The sequence below is a fragment of the Pelobates fuscus genome, chromosome 2 (assembly GCF_036172605.1).
Source record: "Pelobates fuscus isolate aPelFus1 chromosome 2, aPelFus1.pri, whole genome shotgun sequence".
Classification (NCBI taxonomy): Eukaryota; Metazoa; Chordata; class Amphibia; order Anura; family Pelobatidae; genus Pelobates; species Pelobates fuscus.
In genome coordinates this window covers 321,804,809-321,828,858 of record NC_086318.1, presented here as the reverse complement: position 1 = coordinate 321,828,858, position 24,050 = coordinate 321,804,809, and the positions used below count along the sequence as shown (strand labels likewise).

At 43.1% G+C, this 24,050-nt stretch overlaps 1 protein-coding gene across 1 annotated transcript in view; it reads right to left on the bottom strand.

Annotated features, from left to right (window-relative positions):
* The window catches only part of POPDC3 (popeye domain containing 3), a 71,739-nt gene that overhangs the window by 6,897 nt on the left and 40,792 nt on the right, over window positions 1-24,050 (bottom strand). The gene's annotated exons all lie outside the window — the stretch shown is intronic.

Here is a 24,050-nt window from a genome sequence, read left to right as displayed (position 1 = left end):
CAAATGTCGTTGGCACTGCTGAGCAAGAATATATATATTTAATGAAAATTTCAAATGTAATTAACAGATATTTTATGATCTTCTGTTCATATTGTTTTTGGCAAATTGAGGCAAAAGAAGAACCCTCAATAATACCGTTCTCCTATCAGCAGGCATGCAGGCAGATAAATGACAACAGGGAAATCTTTGCCAAAAATTAAATAGTCCCCTAAGTGACGTTGCCTCTTAAAGGGGAATGTTACTTGCGCCATAATTACGTTAACTATTTGACTTGTTTTAAGCAGTTGTCCAGTTTGCCGCGACACACATGCTTAGCAATAAATAAGGCAAGTCATCATAAAATCCATGGAGACTTTTTTTCACCTGTAATTTTTCATATATATGGTAGCCAATTGAATGTCGGATTAAGATATGCACACATTATGCATTAATTAATTTTAGAGAAAAACCTATGTGAGAACAAATTTATTTGTTTTAACATGAGAAATTTCAGTCTAATAATTTGTGAAAATTTATGGTAAGTTGATAAAGTATTGTTCATCTCATCCCCCAAAGATGTGTCTGTGACTGTGTTTGTGACCATGTGTCTGTGACTGTGGTTAAGATTGTAATGTATGTGGCTATGTGCCTGTGCATTTGACTGTGTGAGTGCAACTGCATTTGTTTAACTGTGTGCATGTATGTGACTATATTTGAGTGTTCCTGCATCCATATGCCAAGGTGTCAGGTGACTCATGTCATGTGTGCCTCTGGTTGGGATGGACAATTTATATGCTGAAATCTAAAGTTCTGACTAGAAACTAACATCACAATCTCTTTAAAGTTTGAGTTTTTGTGTTTTTTTATTTTTAACAATTGTCAATGTTGTAGCTGAATTTACTACAGATTTTTTTAAAAAAAATTGTAATTCTTTATTTTTGCGAGTAATGGCATATAATACAACATATTCTGTGAGTAGCAGGTATATGATTTAGACAGTACAGTTATACATACATCACCTAGCTGAACCTACTAATTTTTTATTAGTTGGGTACTAGTGCGCCCAGGCTCTTCTGTAGGTGGACCTGGGGCTTGTGGGATGGGGGTGCCGGTAACAGGCTTTACGCGCCTTGTGGCTAGGTCGCAGTGCGCCCTGATACGAATGCTTTAATAAGGCGCTTATTTTGGGGTTTAAGCGGGTCTTTAGCTTCCCAAGGCTATGTTATGTGTTTGTATGTTGGTGCTGGTACAGGTGGCTTCAGAGATCGTCTGTGTTGCGCGTTGATGTCGCTTGTGGACTCTGTGCTGTTGGGATGGGGGGGGGGGGGAGGGGGAGAGGGGACCTGGTTCAGATTTTTATTTTTAATATTCTGTTGGGAAAATTCTATATTTATATAAAAAAAAGTCTTTTCAGGAGACTAGTCGGCCTAAATTAACCGTGTGACAAATTTTGAAAGTCATGAAGAATATGCATTTTTAAAGCAGATTACAAACTGTTGAGCCACTTAGTGAATCCTAACACATTGTGTGGACAGTCTTTGTGACATTGATTAATGTAAGCTGATTTATATGTAACAGAATAAAATAATGTAGCACCACAGGAGGGCTATTTCTGAGCAGAACATGCATTTTTATAGCATATGTTGCTTTTTCTAGAAGTAGAATGTCAACAGCGTCCCATAAGGTATTTCACTGTATTCTTTACAGAACAATTTGAACGCATTAACTCTTTAAGGCCCAAATGTTACATGTTGCCGTCATTACAACCTGGTTGCTAAAGACCATATGCCAGTAGTTCTAAACCCTTGGGTAGAGAATCAAAAATAAGTGCCGATAAAATGTAAGTGCATCCCCAGTAATAATAGACGCATGGTATTTATCAGGTCCCTGGGCAATTAGGTGTTTACTGTGGCAGGTTTTTCATCCTTAGTACAATAGGGAACCGCCAGCTATGGAGAATAGTTTAATTAAGGTGTTATGCAAATTGTAATCCAATGTTAATTACAACCAGACAGATGAACAGGAAAATATGTTATGTAGGTAAGGGAGAGATAGTACTAGTTGAAAGGAATTGTCAGGGTAAAATGAGGAGTACTAAATGAATAGCATTTCATCCCTATTTAGGAGGCACACTGCCTTATGTTTCACTCAAATCCCTCTCTCCCTTTTTTCTATCCTAATGTCCCTTTTCTATGAGCTCCACACTGTTGGTGTGTCTGAGTGTACAGCAATGCTCCACAGCAATACAGTGCACACTAATGTGTCTTCAAAATGTAATAAATGTGTCTAAATGTCAGTGTGTACAAATAAGATACATTGGCCATGTTTTAAATTGCATTTTAGTTGCATACATTGCCATTGGTAAGTCACCTAAAATGTCTCAAACACAGGCCCGGCAACTGTTCACATCCCAACTTACACCCCTAAAATTAAAGTATCACTTTTTGTCCATGTTAATATGTTGGGAGGTTTGTAATGGGAACACCATGAAGATTTTTCTAGCATTAAATAAAGGGGCACCGGCATGACAGAGGGTATAAATATCAATAAGGAAACATCAAAATGAGTAAAAAATATATCGCAGAATAGAAAACTGGAATAATCTATGCGTTATTCTGCACCATCTTGTAATTTATGTAGAAAACAGGGAACAAATATCCATTTATAAACATATGACATATATTGTAAACTGAACAGAATTAAGTAATCAGTAAATAACGTAACTAATTATAATAGCATATTCTGCACACTAACCCTGTCCAAACTAGTTAAAAAAAAACAAAACAATAACTATAATAATAAAAAGGGGAGTAAACAGGAACATATATAATTAATATGTTACATTAATGCAAAAGTACACGCACACACACACACTCACCGACACACATACATATTGCAGTGTAACATTAAACACTACATTATCTATCTAGCTCTTTCTATGGCTTCCCTTGGCTTGCCTGACATCTGGCTGCCAGGATATGATGTCATAAATTCTGTTAGGCTTTCACAGTATCTGCAAATTTCAATGGAGCAAATGGCACTATGCATTTTTCCGAAACTGTATCAACAGGCAAAAACAGCTCACAAAGAAATCTCCCAGTTTCACAGTGGGCCAGTCCGGTCCTGACTTGGCCTCCTGTGACATGCAGAACACCTAGGGCCCAGTCGTCACTGAATATGAATAAACATAAAAAAATTGTACCAAAGATAATATGCCTTTTTTACGGCAAAAGAGCTACCCCACCTTCTCCCCAACGATACGTATTTGTGTTATTATCAGGTGATCATAGATGTCAATGTTATCCCCAGATTACTGTCTGGCCATGTGCCCTTACTTATGAAAGCTTATATGGGATTCTACTTGGAACGACTTTTCATTTTCATTTCATTTTGATACTTTCCATTTAAATGTGAATAATCCACTCTTCCTTATGAGTAGTAGTATATAGTGGTGTATTTAGGAGACGGTGCACCAGAAGACGGTGCACCACCCCCCCCCCCCCTAATTCCCCACCCCTTCCTGTCAAGGCCGTACTTTGACTGACAGACGCACACTCACTGACAAACGCATACACTCATTGATAGACACACACTCTCATATACACTGACAAACAATGACATACACACACACTATTATTTGTACACACACTGACAGACGCACGCACTGACCGACACACACATACATTCACTCACACTTACATACACACACACTTAGACACATTCACTTACAGACACACACACATACACACTTACAGACACACACACATTCACTTACAGACAGACACACACACACACACACACACTTACAGACACACACACACACACACACACACTTGCAGACACACATACAGACATTACCACCAACACTCACAAATTATTTTTTTTACATTTTATTTTAAATCCACCCAGCCTCCCGGGGAGAGCTGGAGTGGATTACTTACCTGTACAGTAGGGCTGCTGAGCGGGCAGGCAGGGGGCAGACAGGCTAAGTAGGCGGCGAGAGATCTCTGATTTTCCTGCTCAGCTCCCTCGCGCGCTGCTTAGTGATGCTGGGAGCCGGAGTGTCGTCATATTCTGGCTCCCGGCTTTATTAAGTGGCACGGAGGCACCCGGTGAGGAAGAGCTCAGGTGAGTATGCTCCCTCGCTGCCCGCTGCCAGCTCTTGAGCCCCCCCAGGACACGAGGCAAACAAGGGATCTGCCTGGGCGTTTGGGGGCAGATGCCTTGTTTGCCTCGCGGAAGACACGTCCCTGGTAGTATGCTGTTCCTTATGAGAGCTTTGTGTAGTATGCTGTCGTGGATGGCATAAGGGAACCCCTTAAGGTAAAATATATCTGTATTGGCACTTTTGGCAAAACTAGGACTTAGGGAAACAAGAGAAGCAGTGGTATAACTTCCGCCAGAGCGGCTGCACCAGGGCCAACAGGGGTTGGAGAGCCAATGAGTATCCAATCCACTTACGACACACCTGATAGGCAGGCTGTTTGATCAGGGGCCCAGTCGGGTGCTACAGCCCGTTAGAAGCATGTCCGGACTCCTTTAATGTCGGCTGTCTGTGCTGGGAGGGGGTGATTTCCTGTCACTTCCTCTTAACTTACAGACCGCGTGGGCTAGGAGGTCAGAGGAACTCAAACTCCTATCACACTCAGCCAGCCCAGGAAGCCACCCTCCTACACCCAAAAAGCTTTGGAAGCAAGGGTCGTTGCTAAAAATAAGTAAATTGAGATGTGTGTTTGTTAGTGTGCATATGTGTCAGTGTGTGTGTCTGTGTGTCTGTGTGTGTCCATGTGACACTGAAATATGGTGAATATTACCTCTCTGGCACTGAGGATGATGAAACAGAGTTGTGATGGGTAGCTAAGGGGTTAAAGTCTTCTACGGTAGGAAGCACTGTGTATCAGTTAAGACTATGTCAAATACAAGCGGTTCTATGCAGTTCGGAGCTTTTGAGATGCCGTCACACTGGACTGTTGAATGATCGGAAGTTCTTCTCTTGGTTACTTTCATGCTTTTGCCTCCAAATGTTTTCAATATGGCTGCCCCCTAGAACAAGTGTAAGCTAGGAGATGCACTGAAATATAGTATTTACTGACATGCACGCATTACCAAATAATAGACAGAGTTTAGAATGCATGTACAATATTACTTTAAATAATAAAAAAATGACAGATTTCCTTTAAGAGGTTAAGATTCTAGACTCTACCATGAAATCTAGTTCAGGTACTTACTGAATATGGCTCATTCTATTCTTGGCACTAATGAAATGCCTGTCAGAGCTATTCTGTTCTGCTTATCCAGTCCTGAACTTTGCTCTTTGTGAAAAGGGACATAAAATAGAAGGGCCTCTTGTTGTGACAAGGGACAAGTGTGTGAACAGTGATAAGGATTGGTGGCAAATCTATCTGAGCTGTCAAATCATATTCTGACATTATACTCAGACTTCGTATCTTAACTATGGTAACGTAAGGCCAGACATAAGAGGTATGAATGGATGAATGACTTATGAAAGTCACATTCTTCAAGAAAGGTTAAATTCTATGTAACATTACTCTAGCCATACATGGCTCATCCAGGGAAGGCTTTTTAAAGTATCCCTTGCTTTACATTATTCCTGTTAAATACTGTGTTTTAAAGGTATCAATTATCCTCCTAATGTGAAACACAATTCATTTCTGTAATCCATAGATTATTAACAGCTGTTTGTCTTGAAAACACAATTTCACACCTGAGTATTAACCATAAACCATACCTTATATATCAGTGTGAATTGAGAGGAAAAAAAAACCAATTCAAATATGCGCTACAAAATCTGCGTTAATATATGGTTCCAAATAGGTAAAATCTATAATTGGAACACAAAAATTTACAATAAATGTATATGCATTTAACCCTTTAAGGACACTTGGCATGTGTGACATGTCATGATTCCCTTTTATTCCAGTAGTTTGGTCCTTAAGGGGTTAAAGAATATGTGTAACATTTTAGAACAATACTGTGTTTTTCTGGCCACGTGCTTGTGCTTTTTTTTTAAATTATGTTATTGGTGTGTCAATGTATAGACTAATCCTTATGGTCGATTTTTCTATACTATCTAAATAAAAAAAACGGAAATGTTATTTATGAATTTTGTTTAAAAAAAACGCTATAGTGCCAGATGTACGCTGGTGTCCCGTTATTGTAAGGAGTCAAACTGTTTTACAACAGATTGACTTCTTACCTAAGGTCCGACAGACACCACTCCCCACCTCCACCACTGTGCTTTTTTTCTGATGCTCTTAGCCAATGACGTAACCGTGGCTTGGCTCAGGAGCATGCGCTTATTCATAAGAAGTAGTGAAGTTGGGCCTAGGTGCCAGGCGGACCTCAGGTATTCTAAGATGGTTTGACTCCTGAGAATAAGGTGGCACCAGGGTACTCCTGGCACCACAACCACTACAGTTAACTGTAGTGTTTATGGTGCTTAGAGTGTTCCTCACAATTCACATGTAGGTATGACAAAAAGTTTGTAATAAATCTGACACCTCCTCATAGAATATAGGTCAAACAACACAGTTTTGTCCCATTTGTACAGACATACATAAAAGTACACTATCCCTAACACTGGGAAAGTATGAGATAAGTTTATTATTTTTACTTGATAGAGTAATATTTAGGATTTTTAAAAAGAAAGAATAGACTATAGAATGAACTTAAGATTAGCTAAAGGAACACTCTGGGCACTATAACAACTTCATCCCAATAATATTGCCATGGTTGCAAGAGGTCCTGGGTCATTCCTTAAAGGGACACTATAGTCACCTGAACAACTTCAGCTTAATGAGGTTGTTCAGGTGAGTGCTACAGCTACCCGGAGCCTTTTTCTTGTAAGCACTGTATTTTCTGAGAAAATGCAGTGTTTACATTGGAAGCTTGGAACACCTCTTGTTGCAGTCAATCAGACGGCCACCAGAGGGACTTCCGAGTTCAGAGGCCCTAAAAAGGCCTCTCGTCCGATGCATTCTGGGTGAATGCATCAGACGGGCTATCAGCACACAAAGCACTGTGAACGCGCTTTGTGTGCTGATAGCCTGTCAGCACTGCTGTGGGCGTGGCTTCAGCTGACAGCTTCAGCTTCAGCTGACAGCTGAAGCCCGAACCCACAGGGACGCTTACTGTCCACAATAGTGGTTGAAGGGGGGGGGGGGGGAGACCTACTCTCCTTCCCCCCCCCGGCCCCCACCGCTGTGCGGCGGGTGGGGGCCCTAAAATTATCAATAAGGGGGGGACCTATTGTCCCCCCCCGGCCCCCACCCCTGAGCGGTGGGTGGGGGCCCTAAAATTATCTATAAGGGGGGGGACCTACTGTCCCCCCCCCCCGGCCCCCACCCCTGTGCGGCGGGTGGGGGCCCTAAAATTATCAATAAGGGGGGGGACCTACTGTCCCCCCCCGGCCCCCACCCCTGTGCGGCGGGTGGGGGCCCTAAAATTATCAATAAGGGGGGGACCTATTGTCCCCCCCCCGGCCCCCACCCCTGAGCGGTGGGTGGGGGCCCTAAAATTATCAATAAGGGGGGGACCTATTGTCCCCCCCGGCCCCCACCCCTGTGCGGCGGGTGGGGGCCCTAAAATTATCAATAAGGGGGGAGACCTATTGTCCCCCCCGGCCCCCACCCCTGAGCGGTGGGTGGGGGCCCTAAATACAAAGGGGGGGGGACCCTAGTTAACCCTCCCCCCCCCCCAAAAAAAAATTATCTCCCTACCTACCCCCCTCACCCTAAAAATAATGAGGGGGGGGGCCTTAACTAAAAACCTGTAAAAAAAAAAAAAAAAAAAGAGATAAAAAAAACTTACCATTCGATGTTTTCTTTCTTCTAAAATCTTCTTTCTTCAGCCCAAAAAAGGCCAAATAAAAATCCATAATAACCGACGCAATTAAAAAAAAAAAAAAAACCCGAGCGCAAAAAAAATAATCCATCTTCACCCATGGAGGGCTCCGCGCAGACTGAGCTCCGCAGGGTGGGGAAGGCTTATAAAGCCTTGCCCCGCCCTGCAATTAGGCTAAGAACACTCTGATTGGTGGGTTTAAACCAATCAGAGTGCTCTTTGTCATTTTACAAGCATGGGAAAGTTCTTTGGAATTTTCCCAGGCTTGTAAAATGACACAGAGCACTGTGATTGGATGGATTTCAAGCCATCCAATCACAGTGCTCTGTGTCATTTTACAAGCGTGGGAAAGTTCTTTGGAATTTTCCCACGCTTGTAAAATGACACAGAGCACTGTGATTGGATGGATTTCAAGCCATCCAATCACAGTGCTCTGTGTCATTTTACAAGCATGGGAAAGTTCTTTGGAATTTTCCCACGCTTGTAAAATGACACAGAGCACTGTGATTGGGAAATCCATCCAATCACAGTGCTCTGTGTCATTTTACAAGCGTGGGAAAATTCCAAAGAACTTTCCCACGCTTGTAAAATGACAAAGAGCACTCTGATTGGCTCAAACCCACCAATCAGAGTGTTCTTAGCCTAATTGCAGGGCGGGGCAAGGCTTTATAAGCCTTCCCCCGCCCTGCGGAGCTCAGTCTACGCGGAGCCCTCCATGGGTGAAGATGGATTTTTTTTTTTGCGCTCGGTTTTTTTTTTTTTTTTTTTTTAATTGCGTCGGTTATTATGGATTTTTATTTGGCCTTTTTTGGGGCTGAAGAAAGAAGATTTTAGAAGAAAGAAAACATCGAATGGTAAGTTGATTTTATCTCATTTTTTCTTTTTTACAGGTTTTTAGTTAATGGTCCCCCCTCATTATTTTTAGGGTGAGGGGGGTAGGTAGGGAGATATTTTTTTTTGGGGGGGGGGGGAGGGTTAACTAGGGTCCCCCCCCCTTTGTATTTAGGGCCCCCACCCACCGCTCAGGGGTGGGGGCCGGGGGGGACAATAGGTCCCCCCCTTATTGATAATTGTAGGGCCCCCACCCGCCGCTCAGGGGTGGGGGCCGGGGGGGGACAGTAGGTCCCCCTCTCATTGATAATTTTAGGGCCCCCACCCGCCGCACAGGGGTGGGGGCCGGGGGGGGACAGTAGGTCCCCCCCCTTATTGATCATTTTAGGGCCCCCACCCGCCGCTCAGGGGTGGGGGCCAGGGGGGGGCAGTAGGTCCCCCCCCTCATTGATAATTTTAGGGCCCCCACCCGCCGCACAGGGGTGGGGGCCGGGGGGGGGCAGTAGGTCCCCCCTTATTGATAATTGTAGGGCCCCCACCCGCCGCTCAGGGGTGGGGGCCGGGGGGGGACAGTAGGTCCCCCCCTCATTGATAATTTTAGGGCCCCCACCCGCCGCACAGGGGTGGGGGCCGGGGGGGGGACACTCACAGGCACACCCACTCTCACTGAAAGACACACACCTTCACTCCCTCACAGACACACACTCACAGCTACACTCACTCACTCACAGCCCCAGAACATGAGGCAAACAAGGCATTTGTCTAGGAGCTTGGGGTGGCGTTTTTTGGCACCCCCCTGAAAGTGCCGCCCTTGTTGCCTTGTGGTAAATACATCCCTGATCCCACTACTTAACTAAAATAACTTGGTGGTGACATTTGTCCACCTACAGAGATGCACGTAAGCCTTCCAGGTGTATTCCATACAAAAATGGGTCAGCAATAAAATAAAATAGCATTGCAATCACGGAATGTATATTATATTTTTAAACTACAGCTCCCACTAATAGGCTTCAATTTATAAACTATAATTCAATCATCTACTTAATGGAACAAGCTGTGCAGGAATTGGCTAATATAACCCATTAACATGTATCTATCTTTAATATTAACACCCTGAACTCTTGAGGATTCGAAGCATCTGATCTGTCTTTTCTAGCAAAGTATCTATGTCTCCATTATATCTTGCACCCAAATACACAACAAGATATCAGGCAAATGTCAAGAACACTGTGCTTTATTGTGTAACAAAAATAGCACCATAAATTCCATACTAGATAGAGAAATTGCTTCAGTAAGTGTCTGTTATAGAGATTCCCAGTCTGGAGTGGTACGATAGAGGCTTTTAAGATTCCAATCTTTTATGAATTCTTTAGAGACATTACTTTTGATAAATAATGCATTATTGCAAGAGATTCAAACACATCTTTGATTAAACACCAGCTTGTAGTGCATTGAAAACCAAATTGCAATATTTGAGATAAAATAATCAAGCTATCACTATTGCAGAATTTGAGATTTTTTTTCATATTAAATACTGTTGTCTAAATTTTGCAGCTTGTTTTTTTATTTTTTATAATTCTGTAATTTTATATTTAGCGAATAAACCGTCTTAAACATCTCTAATCTATTAATAATTTGGCTAGGAGTTATCTTATCCAGCTTACTCATTTTCAGGGTTAAGCACAAATAATACCAAAGGATTTAAGCAATGACCACTCTCCATTCCTTTTCTAAACTGATAATTGCTAAATTAAAGGGACACTATAGGCACCCAGACCACTTTATCTCATTGAAGTGGTCTGGGTCTCTGTCATTTTAGCCCTGGACAGAGACTACAATTTTTACATTGCAGAGTTAAGCCTGCCTCTAGTCACTGTCTATCAAACAGTCACGAGAGGTGCTTCCTGGAATTTTTTATACAGTTTGACTCAGTGAAACAACGCTCTACGTCCTCATGCTTTACATGAGGACGTCCCGCATCGTCTAAATCCACATAGGAATGCATTGATTCAATGCTTTTCCATGAGGAAAGCGTAATGCACAAGCTCCACGCTTGCTGACGGTGGAGAAGGAACACAAATCAGGTAAGTGTTGTTAAGGGGTTTTTAACCCTTTATTTTCTTCTGCAGGTTAAGCGCGACGCAAGGCAGGCAGAGAGACAGCCACTAGAGGCTCTTACAGTTAACATCTATTTGATTGGAGGTGCACAGAGCTGGCTTCATCCCCAATGCTTCTTAATGAGGAGTATAGAATTGGACAAAAGAGAAGAGTCTGTTTGACATTGCGGGAGGCAGGTCGAGAGGCTGCAAGGAATGGATCTAGGCCCTTTCCCCACTATTTTTTATTTAGATGGCAGAGCGATCTTTAACTAAATTCAGAGCATAAAACTATAGCATTAGGAATACAGGCTTGTATTTTTAATGCTATAGAGTTCCTTTACATTTGAAATAAATTTTGAATTCATTTTAAATTCCTGACAATGCTTGCTTTAGTAAATTATTACGCACAACTCTGCACAATCTGAAAGTGTGAAATTGTCACAATGTTTCACAGTTTTCCAGATCGTGTACTTGATGACATGATTCCTGGTTTGGTTACTCCGTATAATATATTGTTTGGCTTGATGTCTGCAGACTACATTTTGTGTTTACATTAGCTTGTCTGCTTATGTTAAAAAGTAACCGCAGCTGGGGCGGGGCCTGACCAGCGAGGCGGATAGACGTGCCACTGCAGAGCTCCTCAAACAATAGGGCAAAATACCACTTTATAGCCCTAAAAGCTTATGAAAATTCAGCCCAAATAGCTTCATTCGTCCCTGGAAGGGGCAATAAACCAACCTTGCAGCCTGCGATCATACCGAAACTAGCTGACAGACCGACTTGCGCCATGAGGCCTGGCGACCGTAGAGCGGGAGAGGCGGCCGATCCCCCGGTCCGGTGCCACAAGATGCTGACACAACGCAAGAAGGAACCCCGTTACCCCCCCCCCCCTGGACCGTCGGGGGTAATCGCGGTCCACAACCGAGAGAGCAATCGAGACCGGAGCGGGTGCAGAGGGGGAACGCATGGGGAAGCATGCAACACAATGATTTATCCAAAATGGCGGACGCCTCATGTTCCCCAGAGCTTACAGACCCACAGCATGAGACCCGGCAAAGCCTAGAAGCTATCTTCGACGACTTCTGGCGTAAGCTGGAGGCCAAACTGAAACCGCCAGCTTCACAACGACTAAACAAGTGCTACAAAAGCAACAAGTACGGCGCCATTGGGAGGGCTACCGAGACACAACTCAAACGGAGCAATGCGGGCCTAACAGCACGAGAGCAGGAGAAATCCGGTAAGCCTACATCAAGACCCAAACCAGCACCACCCATCAAAAAGGGGCACAAAACTGCCGCCCTGACTGCCCGACGTCTTTCTGGGCTGGGAGCCCACCGGGGGATTACCCCATGCCGCCCATGCACCCGTGGGGATGCCCGGGACAGGGAGATCCCACGGGCCTCCGAGCCAACCACCGTGTCTGGGAGGCTCCATGGACTCAAGGCAAGGGCTCTCGCTAAGGCCCGGAGCCAAAACGCTGGGAAGCAGAGTGGCAGTGGGAACATCCGAACAGAACGGAGAGACCGCCACCACACGCAAAGCCCTCCTTCTTCCAGAGGACATCACACTCAGACCCCAGCCGGGAGAAGCACTACCGACATGTGGACACTATCTACGAGCACCGCCTATACCTCACTAGCAGGCGCCGTGAGAATGCCGACTAAGGGAGTTGGCTGACTTTCGGTGATGCACTGGGGGCTAGTTTGCTGCCCTACTACCATGTCCATACAGACTTTCGGTGGTGTATTTCTATATTTCTATATTTATTTATGTTTTGAGATTAGCAACCAACATCGAATTTCTGAGAGCTCTTCACTGTTTATTCATTTCTGTTTTAGCTTTGTATTCTGTGCACAATACTAAAAAGTCTTATAATGCCCGCTAGCCATGTGCCTGTTTAGCCTGTCTCCTGTTAACACCAGGTTGACAAGCCGGATTACCCGGCGATGTAACTGCTCGCCTTTCTTCACTCACTTTAAGGCACCCTACCATGCCTATCAAGCCTCATACGTTAAGGTAACCCCCATAGCAACACTTGCTCTATTACCGCTACTCTCTTTACTTTAATCGATAAACTTAACTACACACATATGTGCGGTAGCACGATCTCGTATCCACAATGGCGCTGACAATTCGATAACTCACACAGGCTTCCTAAGCTTCTGAATTTAGCCATTGCTGTACTGACATATTCAATCTAGCTAGACTCGCATCATAAAAATGCCACTTCTGATGACGTTAAGGGGCCCTATATGCATATATTACCCAACAGACATTGCTTGCCTGTAATAACCCACTTTTATTCTACCCTAAAGCACGACTAACCTTGTGAATAGCTTAATTGCCCCAGCATGTAATATGGTGCAAACAACATTTATTAGTCTGTTATTTTGTTTAACCCTGTACTATACATTTGATATGCAACACGTTGGGACAGCTCCTAGATAGTCAATGGTTACAACTAGCATAGTTTAGAAAGCCTCTAACGTGCATCCCTGTTTAAAGCTGTTAAACTTAATTAGCTTCTGACTTTAACCACAATGTCCATCATACCCTTACGCAACTGTCAACTTGATTGTAACTAATGTTGGAGACATGTTTATTTAGCCTGATTTACTTTTTAAAAAATTGTGCTATCAATGCTAAGAATCAGAGCAAATATCACTATGTCAGACACCTGAGCTTGTACATGTCTGTAAGTATTTTATTTTATTGTCAGTTTGCATACCCGTTCTTGTCTACTTTTCTACGCTGCATGTTGCATGTTCACTGACATAGCTACTACTTCGCCTGACACCAAGCTTGTATGTTAAAGATAAAAATTGTGCAGTTGTAACTTATGTTTGCTATACCAGAACCGCCGGTAACTGCTGTTGTGGCAGTAACGGCAAGTTTGTAATTTCTATGCACACCAAAATAAAGAATTAAAAAAAAAAAAAATAAGTAACCGCAGCTAACGTACATCAACATGCTACACCTCTGGTTTATTTTACCATTTCCATATGCTTTTTCCACCTCTCTCCATAGTTATATCTACAATTGACATATTCCCTATTAGCCATACCCAACACATCTTCCACACAGCAATATCCTCAAATCCCATTACCACATCCACTTACAGCCCTGCTTCCTCCCGATGCCCATATTTCCTGTCCCCGAATACCCTTTCTCATATTGTAAATTCCATATACACTCCATTGCTATACTGCTTTCCCATGATCTCATTCTCCATCATCAGTAATTCACTCCCCACGTCTTCCTATCACCAAAATCTATAATTACATGTCTGAGCCACAGCCATAAACTACTCCAAATATATATATATATATATACTCTTATTTTCATGTTTCATTTAAGACCAGAATAGCCAAACTGAAAGCATTGACAGATTTTTTCCAGTTTGGCTATTTTGACCTTAACTTTAAAATTCACATTGAAGTCACCTTGAATTCTCACTTTAACAAATAAACCTAATAATCATACCCACTCTGCATAGCAGAATTTACCATCCAAACTCCCCATTCCCACACAGCAATATTCTCTTTCCCCCTCAGGAACAGTTCATAAACACATCTCAATAGCCAATCTCCCATAGCAGCCTTTACTGCCATATTATCTTGGTCCCATAGATACATGTTACCGTATCATTTTATGGCATTATTCTAAAAAAAGACTGATGTCTTTTCTAAAAGGTTTCCACATTTTTGTCCATTGGTGTATAATTATATTGCAACATAATTGTATAAATGTAGCTGGAGAGATACATACCATTGCGAACATATGCGCCATGTTTTGTCTGTTTTCCTTTAGATTTTGACCATTTTATTAATCACATTACAAAAAACTGATCATATAACAGGATACAGTAAGCAAAACAACATTTGGAGTATTTATTGACTTCTGCTTCCTAGCCTAGGCCCAAATCGTAAATATAGTATATGTCTGTAACCTGCTAATTATTTTGGTGGTTGACTTATCTAACAAGTATAGGTCTAACCCTGTGAATCAATATAGTGAAAACGTGGTGCTATACTAACACTATAAACACATGATAGAAGTTGCGCAAGCACTCCAAGGTTGTTCCCTCACAGATACAACCGATAAATACAATAGTAGACAAGAAAGTGGAGGGTGCGCTAAACAGTTTCAAAACAATATGTATACCTATCAATGCAGTAATAAACTGTTATCTCCACGTATAGGTCTAAATCTACATATTACCTCTAAGCTTTAAGGATCGACTTACATGCCAGCTTATGTGGTACATGTAGACACAGTCACATTCGATACTCTTTTAACCAACATTAAATCAGGTAACTCAAAATTGCTTCATATTCCACAGCCCTGCTCTAAAGACATGGGTTTTACATAAACTTCATGTTCCTGCCTACTTTTTACATGCAGAATTGCTATTAGCCAGCCTGGAACCATGGGCGTCCGCAGGGATTTTTCAGCTTGTTCTGCTATTTTTCGTGTGAGATTTAAAATGAACTGCAATACTGGCGCCGGCCAGTAGGTGGCCTATATATTAGGGGAGTAAGGCAGGGGGGCAGCCTATATATTAGGGGAGTAAGGCATGGGGGGCAGCATATATATTAGGGGAGTAAGGCATGGGGGGGCAGCCTATATATTAGGGGAGTAAGGCACGGGGGGGAAACTATATATTAGGGGAGTAAGGCATGGGGGGCAGCCTATATATTAGGGGAGTAAGGCATGGGGGGGCAGCCTATATATTAGGGGAGTAAGGCATGGGGGCAGCCTATATATTAGGGGAGTAAGGCATGGGGGGGCAGCCTATATATTAGGGGAGTAAGGCATGGGGGGCAGCCTATATATTAGAGGGGTAAGGCATGGGGGGGCAGCCTATATATTAGGGGAGTAAGGCATGGGGGGGCAGCCTATATATTAGGGGAGTAAGGCATGGGGGGGCAGCCTATATATTAGGGGAGTAAGGCATGGGGGGTAGCCTATATATTAGGGGAGTAAGGCATGGGGGGGCAGCCTATATATTAGGGGAGTAAGGCATGGGGGCAGCCTATATATATGGGGAGTAAGGCATGGGGGGACGCCTATATATTAGGGTAGTAAGGCATGGGGGGGCAGCCTATATATTAGGGGAGTAAGGCATGGGGGGGCAGCCTATATATTAGAGGGGTAAGGCATGGGGGGCAGCCTATATATTAGGGGAGTAAGGCATGGGGGGCAGCCTATATATTAGGGGAGTAAGGCATGGGGGCAGCCTATATATTAGGGGAGTAAGGCATGGGGGGCAGCCTATATATTAGGGGAGTAAGGCATGGGGGGGGGCAGCCTATATATTAGGGGAGTAAGGCATGAGGGGGAAGCCTATATATTAGGGGAGTAAGGCATGGGGGGGCAGCCTATATATTAGGGGAGTAACGCATGGGGGGGGCAGCCTATAGCTTAGGGGAGTAACGCATGGGGGGCAGCCTATATATTAGGGGAGTAAGGCATGGGGGGGGCAGCCTATAGATTAGGGGAGTGAGGCATGGGGGGGCAGCCTATAGATTAGGGGAGTGAGGCATGGGGGGCAGCCTAAAGATTAGGCGAGTGAGGCATGGGGGGCAGCCTAAAGATTAGGCGAGTGAGGCATGGGGGGGCAGCCTAAAGATTAGGCAAGTGAGGCATGGGGGGGGGCAGCCTATAGATTAGGCAAGTGAGGCATGGGCAGAGGGGGGGGCTAAATGAAGAGTCAGCAAGGAGCAGGTGCAGCAAGGAGCAGGAAGGGTATGCAAGGAGCAGGGGCAACAAGGGGCAGGAAGGGTCTGCAAGGAGCAGAAAGGGACAGAAGGAGCACAAAGGTAAAGGAGCAGAAAGAATCAGAAGGAGCACAAAGGTAAAGTTGAAGAAGGAGCAGAAAGGGACAGCAAGGAGCACAAAGCTAAAGTAGGAGAAGGAGCAGAAAGGGTCTGCAAGGAGCAGAAAGGAATCAGAATGAGAAAGGAGCAGAAGGGCGCAAAATAAGCAGAAAGGAGCAGAAGGAGCCAAATATAGAAGACCGTGTCAGAAGAAAAAGAAGACTGTCAAATGAAGGAGACGAAAAGGAGATTGAAGCAGGAAGGACAAATGAAGTGAACCCTCCACTTTATTCTGGACACCACATCATAAGGCTTTGGTACCTGGGCCTGGCAGGGAAACTCTGGACCTTCTCATCTCCCCAGGTAAAAAAAAATATCAGTGTTAATGTGTTCACTTTTATTTACTGAGTGTCAGGAAGCACAGAGTGCCGCTGGGTAGGGGTTTTGCTGATTGACTAGAGCGGTCAGCTGGCACTCTAAGCCAATCAGTAGCTCCCCATTCATAAAAAAGTAAAATAAAATTATGAACCGGGAACTAGCGATTGGCTTAGAGCGTCAACTGTCAACTCTAGCCAATCAGCGGCACCCATGCCTGACGTCAATCTGCACTTCCTGACACTCCGTTTCAGATGCCGAATACCACTGAGGGACCTGGAGCTGGAGGAAGCCTTTGGGGTTAAACCATTTGAGAGCGGTTTAACCCCTTAAAGGAAAGAGCACCCAGGGGCTTCCTGGCATCATAGCATTTTCAATTTTCATTTAGATGAAGTTGTTATGGTGACCAGAATGTTCCTTTAATTCACTTAAACCCTTAAGGACCACACTTCTGGAATAAAAGGGAATCATGACATGTCACACATGCCATGTGTCCTTAAGGGGTTTAAAGGAACACTATAGTGTCAGGAATACAAACATGTATTCCTGACACCATAGTTGTGAAAACGCTATTCACCCTGGCTTTATGTGATTGACACTCAAAAAGGGGCCAAGCATAGATGTCATTACAATTATGCCCCACCCTGGAAAAATTCCTGCGGACGCCCATGCCTGGAACTCTTATTCGGGGCTGGCTAATGACGCTTCTGGAGGTGGAGTTACACCACAAGCACGTAGCCCAAATATCTTTGCATGTGCAGCATTTCATTCGGAAACGTTGCACATTCAGACTCCTTGTACAATAACCGCTTGAAAACACTGACCCCATAACCCCAAGTCAGAATATATTGCAATTGTACACTCTAATACCTTTAACCCCTTAAGGACACATGACGTGTGTGACACGTCATGATTCCCTTTTATTCCAGAAGTTTGGTCCTTAAGGGGTTAATGTAAATGTGATTAGTCTCCAACTCAGACTAGAAAGTCAAGTAATAATACAGTATGTTCATACCGTGTGGTAACATGTATTTTAGTTTCATTTTAATAAATCATTTTGGAATTGATTTTAGTCGCACTGAATTTGGTATAGCAAAGAGCTTTCTTTGGTGCAGACGAAACATAGCCCACCTGAAAAAGCATGAAACAAGTGTTCTCCTGAGTAGTGAAACAACTTTATTGCCACAATATACACCAACACAGGGGGTGCCAACTCCAAACCATGTGTATTTCGTAACTACCAGTTTTTCAATGCTCAGGAGAACACTTCTTTCCGCAAGTTTTTTCTCAAACCCAGCTATGTTCCCTGTTTGTGACTGTTACGTGCTACTTCCTCGTCTGACCTCTCCTTAGAAATACACCTAAGCAGCCTGTTTATTTGGCTTCCTATACTTTGTCCTTTTAGAATGTTTGGTATTTTTTTCTTACATTCTACATATGCCAACAGGAGCACGCTCTGCACTGACATTCATTGTACCAGTGCAACCTTCATAAGGTCACACAGTCATGAGCAAATTTGCAGGCTGGTAAGCACGCCTGCAATTGCGCCTGTGCTTTGCTGTTACTTTGTCCTTGTGACAGTTTTATTTTCAATCTGAAATCATAAAAAAAAAATCTACTCTCAGTTATAACCTACAGAAGAGCGTCCCTAGAGTGCTGTTCCTGTGTGGATAGTATCACTTGTTCCGAACATTGCACTGGACTAGAGGAAGTTACAAGGTCTTCGAGTGAATGACTGCTGGTATATGCTTTGAAGGGCAGATCATATTTTCAACTGGGTGCTGCACATCTGTACAATATTTACCCTAACGAACAGGGAATAGTGCAGGTTACATGCATGTTTTGGTTTGCTCAAGATTATTGCTATTTATACTCGAAAGCTTCACCTGCTGCCATTTTAATAGCAGCAGGTGAAACAGTCAAGGCCCAGGATTGTAACTCCCACTAATCTCAGGCAACATGCAACATACACTGTGTGCAGAATTATTAGGCAAATTAGTATTTTGACCACATCATCCTCTTTATGCATGTTGTCTTACTCCAAGCTGTATAGGCTCGAAAGCCTACTACCAATTAAGCATATTAGGTGATGTGCATCTCTGTAATGAGAAGGGGTGTGGTCTAATGACATCAACACCCTATATCAGGTGTGCATAATTATTAGGCAACTTCCTTTCCTTTGGCAAAATGGGTCAAAAGAAGGACTTGACAGGCTCAGAAAAGTCAAAAATAGTGAGATATCTTGCAGAGGGATGCAGCACTCTTAAAATTGCAAAGCTTCTGAAGCGTGATCATCGAACAATCAAGCGTTTCATTCAAAATAGTCAACAGGGTCGCAAGAAGCGTGTGGAGAAACCAAGGCGCAAAATAACTGCCCATGAACTGAGAAAAGTCAAGCGTGCAGCTGCCAAGATGCCACTTGCCACCAGTTTGGCCATATTTCAGAGCTGCAACATCACTGGAGTGCCCGAAAGCACAAGGTGTGCAATACTTAGAGACATGGCCAAGGTAAGAAAGGCTGAAAGACGACCACCACTGAACAAGACACACAAGCTGAAACGTCAAGACTGGGCCAAGAAATATCTCAAGACTGATTTTTCTAAGGTTTTATGGACTGATGAAATGAGAGTGAGTCTTGATGGGCCAGATGGATGGATTGGTAAAGGGCAGAGAGCTCCAGTCCGACTCAAACGCCAGCAAGGTGGAGGAGGAGTACTGGTTTGGGCTGGTATCATCAAAGATGAGCTTGTGGGGCCTTTTCGGGTTGAGGATGGAGTCAAGCTCAACTCCCAGTTTCTGGAAGACACCTTCTTCAAGCAGTGGTACAGGAAGAAGTCTGCATCCTTCAAGAAAAACATGATTTTCATGCAGGACAATGCTCCATCACACGCGTCCAAGTACTCCACAGCGTGGCTGGCAAGAAATGGTATAAAAGAAGAAAATCTAATGACATGGCCTCCTTGTTCACCTGATCTGAACCCCATTGAGAACCTGTGGTCCATCATCAAATGTGAGATTTACAAGGAGGGAAAACAGTACACCTCTCTGAACAGTGTCTGGGAGGCTGTGGTTGCTGCTGCACGCAATGTTGATGGTGAACAGATCAAAACACTGACAGAATCCAACGATGGCAGGCTTTTGAGTGTCCTTGCAAAGAAAGGTGGCTATATTGGTCACTGATTTGTTTTTGTTATGTTTTTGAATGTCAGAAATGTATATTTGTGAATGTTGAGATGTTATATTGGTTTCACTGGTAAAAATAAATAATTGAAATGGGTATATATTTGTTTTTTGTTAAGTTGCCTAATAATTATGCACAGTTATAGTCACCTGCACACACAGATATCCCCCTAAAATAGCTATAACTAAAAACAAACTAAAAACTACTTCCAAAAATATTCAGCTTTGATATTAAGGAGTTTTTTGGGTTCATTGAGAACATGGTTTTTGTTCAATAATAAAATTAATCCTCAAAAATACAACTTGCCTAATAATTCTGCACTCCCTGTATGTGTAACAGTGCTGCTCTTACTGTAACTCCTCTTCTTAACTACCCAGAGGCGTAGCGTGGGGGGTGCAGGGGGGGGGCGGCCGCACCGGGCGCAACATCTGGGGGGGCGCCAGGGGCGTATTAGCCGTGAGGCAAACAAGGCATTTGCCTTGGGCGGCATTTTCCAGGGGGCGGCAAAAAAAGCCACCCCCAAATGCCCAAGGCAAATGTCTTGTTAGCCTTGCGGCTAACAGACATGCCGGCGGGCTGCTAGGCTGGGCGGGCTGCATTGGTGGGCGGCCGGCGAGGGAGCACTTCCTCTGAGCTGTCTGCTCAGCTCCCTCGCGCGCCGCAGGAGCTGAGCAGACAGCTCAGGAGAAGTGCTCCCTCGCCAGCCTGCCACCCGCCAATGCCGCCCGCCCAGCAGCCACTGGACCACCAGGGAGGAAGAGAACCCCCTCCCCCCCAGCATTTCCAAAGGTAAGGATGCTGGGGGGGTTCCATTTAAAAAAAAATATGTGTTAAAAATGTGAGTGTGTGTGTATGTCTGTTAGTGTGTGTATGTATGTCTGTTAGTGTGTGTGTATCTGTTAGTGTGTGTATGTGTCTGTTAGTGTGTGTGTGTGTCTGTTAGTGTGTGTATGTGTCTGTTAGTGTATGTGTGTGTGTCTGTTAGTGTGTGTGTGTCTGTTAGTGTGTGTGTCAGTGCGTGTGTGTGTGTCTGTTAGTGTGTGTGCTTCTGTTAGCTAGTGTATGCGTATCTGTCAGCGAATGTGTGTGTGTGTATTTAGAAGGCGGGGGAAGGGTTGGGTGGGGGTGGCGGGGTAAGGGTTTCTTTAACTAATCTAGTGGAAGAGACTCGAGTGCTAAAATCCACGGGTTAGGGGGCGCAAATTACTTGCCTTGCCCCGGGTGCTGATAACCCACGCTACGCCACTGTAACTACCCATTACCATTACACACTACACTAAGAGGTAATACTACTAAACAGTAAGCCTTACACTACTCTAACACTAATTATTAACCACTACACTAACTTAACACACTAACCTAAAATTATAATGTAATGCAAAAGATACATAATGGTGAAGAATATATTGGTGAAATATAATGCCATCTCTGTCCTTGCAGAGGTAAGAGTTGTACTGGACTGTACAGTACACAAGTAATGCTTTGAACATCATTCTCGATTTATCATGCATTGTTTATTTTCAGCTGCTTAAGGCATTGAAACAAACCTGCATCATATTTAGTCCTTAGTGGGCCATTATTGCCACAGACAGCAGATATGGAGTACCAAACCATTTGTCAGTTTCCTGCAGTACTGTTATATAAAGTATAAACCATCCTCTTGTGTAGTGGTTTAGTGCATATTTTTCCACCAGCAGGGCCTGTGTTTGGAAGCCTGTCTGGTCCAAGTGATTCTTTAGCCTGCCTAAGTCACCAACACTCTCTCACTGCAACCTGTAGTGAATTATGTATTTTAATAAAAATAATAATAATAAAAAAAATCTTAACTCAATGTGCTGGATTCATTTAATTTCATAACTAAATGAGTGAGATAAGAGAATATCATTGCCTGGCTATTTTTTTTTTTTAAAGGAAGCCTTTCAGCTCTTTACTAAATACCACTTTACATTGCCTGGCAGTGTATTCACATTGCGATGACTTCAGGTACGTGCTGTTATCCTCCCAGGCAAATTAGAGTGATCTACAGTAATTTAAGAGTTCGACCATTGAAGGGATGTCTACGTACTATAACTACTACAGCTTATAGTGCCATTTCATGATTTGTAGTCAAACCATTTTCTAATCATCCCACATGTACCTCGGTCCCACTACACCTCCAGTCCAGGCACAATGTCTGAGATTGCTAACACAGAAGTTCCTACAATTGCATTTGTGAGGTCAGTTCCTCCCCTGTTTTGAATAGATTTCATTGGCTGAATTACATCTGAACAGGACCAAAATAGATTATTCTATTGTCGGAAGGGGGATTTTAGTTTTAGATATCTCAGACACATGAGTAGTAGGTAGCATGAAACAACTGGCTTATGCTCAACCCTGATGAGAATTTTTGGTTAAAGTAAATATATTTTTTCAAGTCCCATGCACAGGAAAAAATGAATTAAAATAAGGCTATCTTTAGGTGAATATTTGTCTCACTCTTGCATATTCACATATTTCACTTAAAATTTATATTCTGTTTATTTCTATAAAAACTTTGAGGCTTGGGGTGAAGGGACGTTAAAGTTATATAGTTACATGATTAGTTCTGAAGTACTATGAGAATGCTCTACTGAATCTCTGCAATAATAAGGTGACATAAACATCTTCAAGTAGACTTACTTAGACTGAAAAGAAAGCTTGGCGATATTGGATATATTTTTAAAGGAGTCAGACTAGCTAGAACATACCTGGATCATTCACCATGTTACTTTGTACTTTGTAGTTCAAGGGGAATAAAGAACTTTGATGCATTTTTTTGGTTTTTGGAATATAAGAAAATAATTCAAAGGATGTGCAGAAATGAGTTGGACTGTTTCTCGGTATACATGATGAGTTTACTAATTTACTGTTTATGAAATCCACAAAGATGTGCGTGGCTTTTATGTACCTGCAATGAAAGTGAAAATTCTATAGTTCTCCCATAGGAATGCCTTGCGATGGTTAGAAGTCTCCCCTCTAGAAACTAGCCCCTCTAGGGACTAGAATCTAGAAAAGAGTGAGTCACCAGTAAGACAGTATAAACATGAGATCCAAAAATCCATGAATTAAAGGGGGATTCTACAATAATAGGTCATTGTAGTGGTTATGGTACAAAGAGTCTGTGGTTCTGTCACCTCAGTTTGAGTAAAACCATTTCAAGCAGTCCGACATAAAGGCAATTCAAGAAAGTAAAACAAAAATATGTACCAAGGAAAACATTTTTTAACTCTTACCAGATGCCCAATAGGGGTGAGAGTGTTTATTTTTTTTCTTGGTGTAAACATACAGAAGGTTAAAAAGACACTATAGTAACCATAACTATTACAGCTTGCTGTAGGTGTTCTGGTGTCTATAGCCTGTCCCTGCAGGCTGAGTACTGTGAAAAGGCAGTGCTTCTATTGCTGCCTAGGAACCTATGGGAGATCAAGACTGATGATCTCAGCCATGGAGGCGGGGCCACCCGTAGTAACACCAGCAAAAGGTGTGGAAGAAAAGGTGGGGTCGGGCCCTAAACACTTAGTTTAACACTTTAGTGTTAGGAACACATGTTTGTATTCCTCACGCTATAGTGTTGCTTTAAGTGAAAATTGTTAGTTATTTCAAGTGAAATTTAAGGCAAAATAGCCAAACTGGAAAAATTCAGTTATGTCAATTATGCTTCCATTTCCAAACTTTGGTCTTAAATTTGAAATCCTGACAATTCACATTTTAACAACTAATCCTATAATAGTTTTATTTTCATGGTTCTGAATGCACCACCCTGAAGCCCACTGACTTTTATGACTTTCTCTATGGATTGCAATAAAATTTTTGCAATAAAAGTTTTGCAATATGCACTGGAGCTACTGTCATCTTTTTGTTTTCACCAGAAGTAATAACTCTTAC